The 6,000-nt window shown below is 52.7% G+C and overlaps 1 protein-coding gene across 1 annotated transcript in view; it reads right to left on the reverse strand.

Annotated features, from left to right (window-relative positions):
* Positions 1–5,750, reverse strand: part of Ptgs1 (prostaglandin-endoperoxide synthase 1) — a 45,152-nt gene extending 39,402 nt beyond the window's left edge. The window contains exon 1 of the mRNA XM_029563687.1: positions 5,166–5,750. The gene's annotated coding sequence lies outside the window, so the exon portion shown is untranslated. The remainder of the gene's footprint in view (positions 1–5,165) is intronic.
* Between the last annotated feature and the right edge of the window lie 250 nt (positions 5,751–6,000).

Here is a 6,000-nt window from a genome sequence, read left to right on the forward strand (position 1 = left end):
CTGTTTTTCTAGCCACCAGGACCCACGGCATATCACTTCCTCTGCCCCACAGCCCTTTGAAGTCAGGCAGGCTGCCATCACATTACGTAACTGTAGCAAGAGGCCATGAGGATGACTCTCTCCAACGAACATGAGTCCTGCCTGACCCTTCCTGTGTGACCTTAGGCAAGCCACCTGTGCTCCTCTCTGAGATGGAGGTAATTGGGTACACACAGATTTAAAGGAGAAAAGAGATGGTATAGGCAACCTTAACCCTGAACCTGGCATTCAGCTAATGGCTGAGTTGACATGGTTATCTCTCTAATGGTGAGTATGAGGCCAGAGTTCTTCACTGGACTCCTGTATTTTGTATTCAGATTCTTTCTCTGGGTCTAATCTAGTTTTTAAATTCCATTCTGTAGTGGGAAATTCAAATACTAACTTAATAACCTGCTCCCTAGTGCCCACTTTGTGCTGAGCTTTGAAGATAAATAATAATAGGACAGATGCTCTCTTACCCCAAGGTGCAGACACTGATGGGGAGACAGGCATGAACCCGCCACTGACAAAACAGACTGTTTACCTAGTCTTGTATCGAACTGAAAGTCTCACAAGCATAATTTAGGGTGGGCTTGCCACACCTGCATTATGTTAGGGTTGGGGCTGGCCATGGGAGAAAGACCCGGCGCATGACTTACAGTGTGGGGCTTTGGATCAGGCCATACCCACCTGGACAGAGACTGTATGTCTGTTCCTTTGGCCAATCGTCATGTGAATCCTCCCTGAAACAAACCATAAGCAATTCCCAGGGTGTCTGTGAGTCTTTCTAGCAAATTCTCAAAACTGAAGATGGTTTGAGTCTCTCAAACTTACAGCTGCCGTGTCAGAAGTGAGGGTGTCTTTGCTTGTGCACCTGCACCTCAAGTTGTACCCAGCCCCAATCCAACACAACTTCTTTTTGATATTTTCATTTATTTTATGTGTATGAGTATTTTGCCTGTATGTGTGTACATGCAACACATGTGTGCAAGGACCATAGAGGTCAGAGTGAGCACTGGATCCCCTAGAACTGGAGTCACAGACAGTTGTTAGCCGCTATGTGGGTGCTGAGAACCAAACCCTGGTCCTCTGCTGGAGCAGCCAGTCCTCTTAACTCCTGAACCATCTCTCCAGGGCCTCAACACAACTTCATACATGGCATTTTTTCCCATCCTCACAATAACCTCCTGAAGGAGGCACTGTTGTCCTTAACTCTGCTTTCCAGGTGGGGAAACTGCATTAAACAAGCTGACTGAAGTCACACATATCCAGGGACACAAAGGTGAACTCTGAAAGTAAGCAGCAGGCACTGGAGTCCAGGCCTGGACCACTGTAGGGCACCACCCAATTGAAACTGACAAGAAGGGACCAGGTACAGGCAGAGCTGGGACACGCAAGGGATTGCTTCCAGACAGGTTCCCTGTAGAGAGGAGGGACCTACTGATGTTTTTTAAGCAGGGAATTGTGAGAATAGCTTGTGGGTTTTAGCTAGGTCCCGCTGGACAGTGGGAGTGTGGCCTACAGACAGAGAGAGGGGGAAAATGTCCTGGAAATGGACAGCGGGGGATGCTTTCCAGATCTACGTAAAGGATGGACATGTCAGGGCTTTCAGACAGACTGAATTTGAGATATAGAGAGCAGAAGGAACTAAGAGCAAACTCCGGGCTTCTGCATTAGACAGTCAGAGTGCCCAAGTCCCCGTGGTTAAGAAATACGGAAGGAAAGCAGACCTGACAAGATCCACACAGGCACCACAGAGTCCCTAAGGGCAGGACTGTGCCCACACACTACATAGCATTCCAGGTCTAAATCTGTTGCCAAGCTAGTACTGCAGAGTGACCACCAGGTGGCAGCATAGGCCACCTTTGTCAAGGCTAATCTGGAAGGCAGGATTGAGAGGGGTGAAAAAAGTTTCACCCAGCTGAGGGTGCTGGAGGTTGGTGCACTGGACCACACTAGAACTACATGGGACCTCAGCCAGTGTCTTGCCTCAAGGGCAAGTTCCTGCAAGCACAGAGTCCAAAGAGCCCAGTGGAGAAGGCAGGGGTCCTGGCCTCCTGATGCCTCCAGACCAGGGCAAGTGCCCCCTGAAAGGCTCCTGTTTGGGAATTTACATTTTTTTTTGCTGGCTTTTCATGCACAAAAACTGTGGCCTTGAAGCAGATTTTGAGAGGCAGCATCTTTGCTTTAGGAAGTCCTGAGTCACCCCCCAGCTGTAGCCACTATGTAAGCTGAGACCCGGTTTATACTGGTCTGCAGTGATTGGAGTCCTGGGAACCCTCTCATGCTCACACAACCTAAAACCCCCTCACCTGGCATCAAGGCCCTTCACCCCTATCTTTCCAGTGTCTCTCCCACTCTTTGCCTCTGTCCCCTCAGACCTTCTGGTCACCTGTGCCCATCTTCAGTGTTTCTATAGGAACGCCCTTCCCCTCTCCTTTTGAGTTAAATTCTTCTAATGTCAACCCTGGGGGTCTGCTTCCAGAAAGCCTGCTCCAGTGCTCCTTAGGGCATCACTCCTCTCCCAAAACAGCCCTGGCACTGCCTCTCCGCCCTCCAGCGGACACCAAGAACCTCAAACAAGTGAATCCTAAGCTCCTCCAGGGTAGGGATTATGGCTGACTGCCTCAGAGTAGTGTGTCAAGCCTCACCTAGCTGGCATCTGGCAGACCAGGCAGGCCTTAAGGAGCACACACTGAGATCAGTGCAAAAATGAAAATGTGCATGCAGCCACTTGCTCAAATAACACTGTGAATTCCAACGTGGTAGCAGAGGACTATCAAGTCAAGCCCAGGTCACACATAGGAAGCCACCCTGACTGGATATTTACTGAGCATCTTCTATGTGCCAGACACAGTTCCAGGCCCTTCAATCAGCAGTGAACAAGACACCTGAAGGGCTGAATTTCAGCCAATCTGCCTCTAGTGGCAAGACTTGTCAGTCGGGAAGCCAGCTGCCTTCTGCTGGCACAGCCACAATCCAGCAGGGCTGTGGTTCTCCCAGAAGGGGACTTCTTCAGGTCACACAAAGGTGTGCTGACACATGCAGCTGTGCTTCCAGGCTGCTTGACAGAGAGGGAAAAGAAAATGAGACAGGGAGCTGGCGATGAGGGTTTAACACCAAGGCCAGCGCACACTGAGGCACATCGATTTGAATGGATGGACACACTGCAACCAGACATCTCAGGAAGACAGTACAGAGGCATGCATAGTATGGCCCTAAGACACTAAGAAATCACTGAGGCCAGGCAAGATGGTTCAGGGTCTAAAGGTGATTGCTGCCAAGCATAACTGCCTGAGTTCAATCCCAGAAACCACATGGTAGGAGAGAACCAACTCTGACATGTCATCTGATGTCCACAAATACACAATGGCACAGGCATGTACAGGCACACACACACACACACGATATATATTTAATTTTTAAAATATGTGTGTGTGTGTGTGTGTGTGTGTGTGTGTGTGTGTTGCCTGCATATATGTAAGTCTTACAATGCCCATGGAGGTCAGATGGTATCAGATTCTCCTGGAACTGGAGTTACAGATGGTTGTTAGTCGCAATGTAGATGCTGGGACTCAAACCCAGGTCCTCTGCAAGAGCAGCCAGTGCTCTTTGCTGCTGAGCTAACTCTCCAGCCCCTAAAATATTTTTTAAAGAAACCATCCGAGTGGTGGTTTTTTGTTGTTGTTGTTTTGGGTTTTTTTGAACTTTTTTTTTTTTTTTTTTTTAATTTTTTTGAGACAGAGTCTCCCTATAGCCCCAGCTGTCCTGGAACTCACTATATAGACCAGGCTGGCCTTGAACTCACAGAGATCTGCCTGCCTCTGCCTCCCTGCCTCTGCCTCCCCAGTGCTGGGACTACAGGTGTGCACCACCACGCCCAACTCCAAGTGGTGTTTTTAAACTATGTTTTAAAGCATGTTCTTCAAAGCTTAGTGCTCCCCTGGGGGCAGCACTGAGACCACAAGTCCAGGCACTGGGCGTTCAAGCCCCCTTCCCTTCTTTCACCCTTGTCAATCCCATATTGGCTTTTGTTTGAAGAATTCTCCCAGCTCAGGAAGAGCAAGACACTTGCCCAGAGTCACACCACAGGAGAGAGGAGAGCCAAGCAGGGTATTCAGGCACTGAGGCTTCAGGGTCCAGGGCCAGCCAGGAGCTTCCAGGTCTGGTGTGGGAGAAGAGGAGGCAGAAACTGGAGTTTTAGAAAAAGTGAAGTCATGATGAATTGGAGTCAGGAGGGCAGGGGTGGGAAATCTCAGCTACAGAGATTCAAGGTCAAGTTCCATTCTCAGAGGTCAAAGGGAGAGGGTTGGGAAATGCTGGTTCATTGTCCTGGTCATTTAACTAGTACTTACTGAACACCTATGCTGTGTGACACAGTCCCCCACTCGCTGAGGCCCTCCAGGGCTTGAGGGCCGAGGTAAACACTGTTGTTATAAGAAAATAACAGCTGGTCATAAGGGATCTGACCCAAAGGAAACAGGCTGGGTGGAGGGGCTGCCTGTAGGTGGCCTGGTTCCTAGGAGGTGGTCAGGGAGGGCCTCCCCGAGGAGGTGACATTTGAGCCCCCAGTCTGACTGAACCCGGGCCAGCTGCCGCGTGGCTTGCCGGAGAGCCTGCAGATCCACCCTGCAAGGAGAGGCTGCCGGAGGGGCAGGAAGTCTGGGCCCCTGTAACTGTATCCCCAGGAAGGAGGAAGCCAGGCCGGCGCTTTCAGCAGTTCTATTCATCAAGGCGGAGCTCTAACCCCAGGCAGCACCCGAGGCTCCTCTGCAGTCCACCTTCAGCCGCCTGGGGAGGAGGCAGTGAGGGAGGGAAGGAGGAGGGAGGTCGGGAGGGGGCCCTGGATCCCCTTCCAGACAATAAATGCTTCCAGGTTCCCGGGAGCATTCCGCGGGTCACAACTGCATCTGATCTCAATTACCCCCGGTGTAGGGTTCCCGGGTGGGGGGCAGGGGTGGAGGGGAGGCCGTTCCTCCATAATCAGAATCTCCTGGCCCAGTCATCGAAGATCCCTCAGGATGGGTCCCCAACATCTCAGGACGCAGGGAGAAGACTGTCCCCAGGAAGAGGTCCAGGCCCCGCGGTGGGTGGAGGCCAGGGCCCTACTTCACAACCGTTTTGCTGTGTGACCTTGAACCACTCACCTGACTTCTCTGGGCTTAGTGGGAACAGCAAAAGATTCCACTTCTTTGAGCCTCAGTTTCCTCCTACTCACCTCCAGACGGGACAGAATGGGACATCAGGATTCAATCCACTACAATCCACAACCACAAAAGTGGCTGTTCCGGACACACCGAGAAAAGGGTCCCTGACACCGTCAAAACTGTGATTGTGTCAGACTGTGATTGGCGACCTTGAGCCAGTCTGTCCCCTTCCGGGCCACAGTTTCCCCATCCATCATAGCGCTAGCAGGCAAAATCCTACCTAAAAGAGGGTCTTTCAGGCCCCGATGTGGGCACCCCGGGTCGCACTAGCTCACTAGAGCTGTACTGGCGGGTTCCCATCAGCTGGTAAAACTTCCCATGAAACGCGGTCCCCGCCCCCGACCTGCGCCTTCCGGAGGATGCCAGGGCCACCGCGCGGAGCAGGCAGCCTGACCCAGTGGATCTGCGCAGCGCGCGGGGATTCGAACCCGGTTCTGGAGCTGCAGGGCGTGGCCACTGAGCATGCCCGGAGCGGATGACCGAATCGGCGGGGCAGGGGGCTCTTCTTTTAAGTCTGTGCCGGCCGGGAACTCCCCGCCGGGACAATGAGCGCTTCCTGCCAGCCGGCCTGGCAGTGGGCCGCTCCCTCCTCCGCCCTGTGGCCGCCGGGAAACGCGCCGAGCCGGGTCCCTGCGCGAGTACTCGGGGTCGCGCCCCGGAGAGCGCTGGGAGGGGCCTCGGCCCACGGCCAGGACCACAGTGTAGGAAAGCAAGGTGACCCAGAGATGGCCAGCCTGCAACTGGGGTGCGCCCACCACCTAAACTAAACACCAGG

The sequence above is a fragment of the Nannospalax galili genome, unplaced genomic scaffold (genome assembly GCF_000622305.1).
Source record: "Nannospalax galili isolate Female #2095 unplaced genomic scaffold, S.galili_v1.0 scaffold34, whole genome shotgun sequence".
NCBI classification, from domain to species: domain Eukaryota; kingdom Metazoa; phylum Chordata; class Mammalia; order Rodentia; family Spalacidae; genus Nannospalax; species Nannospalax galili.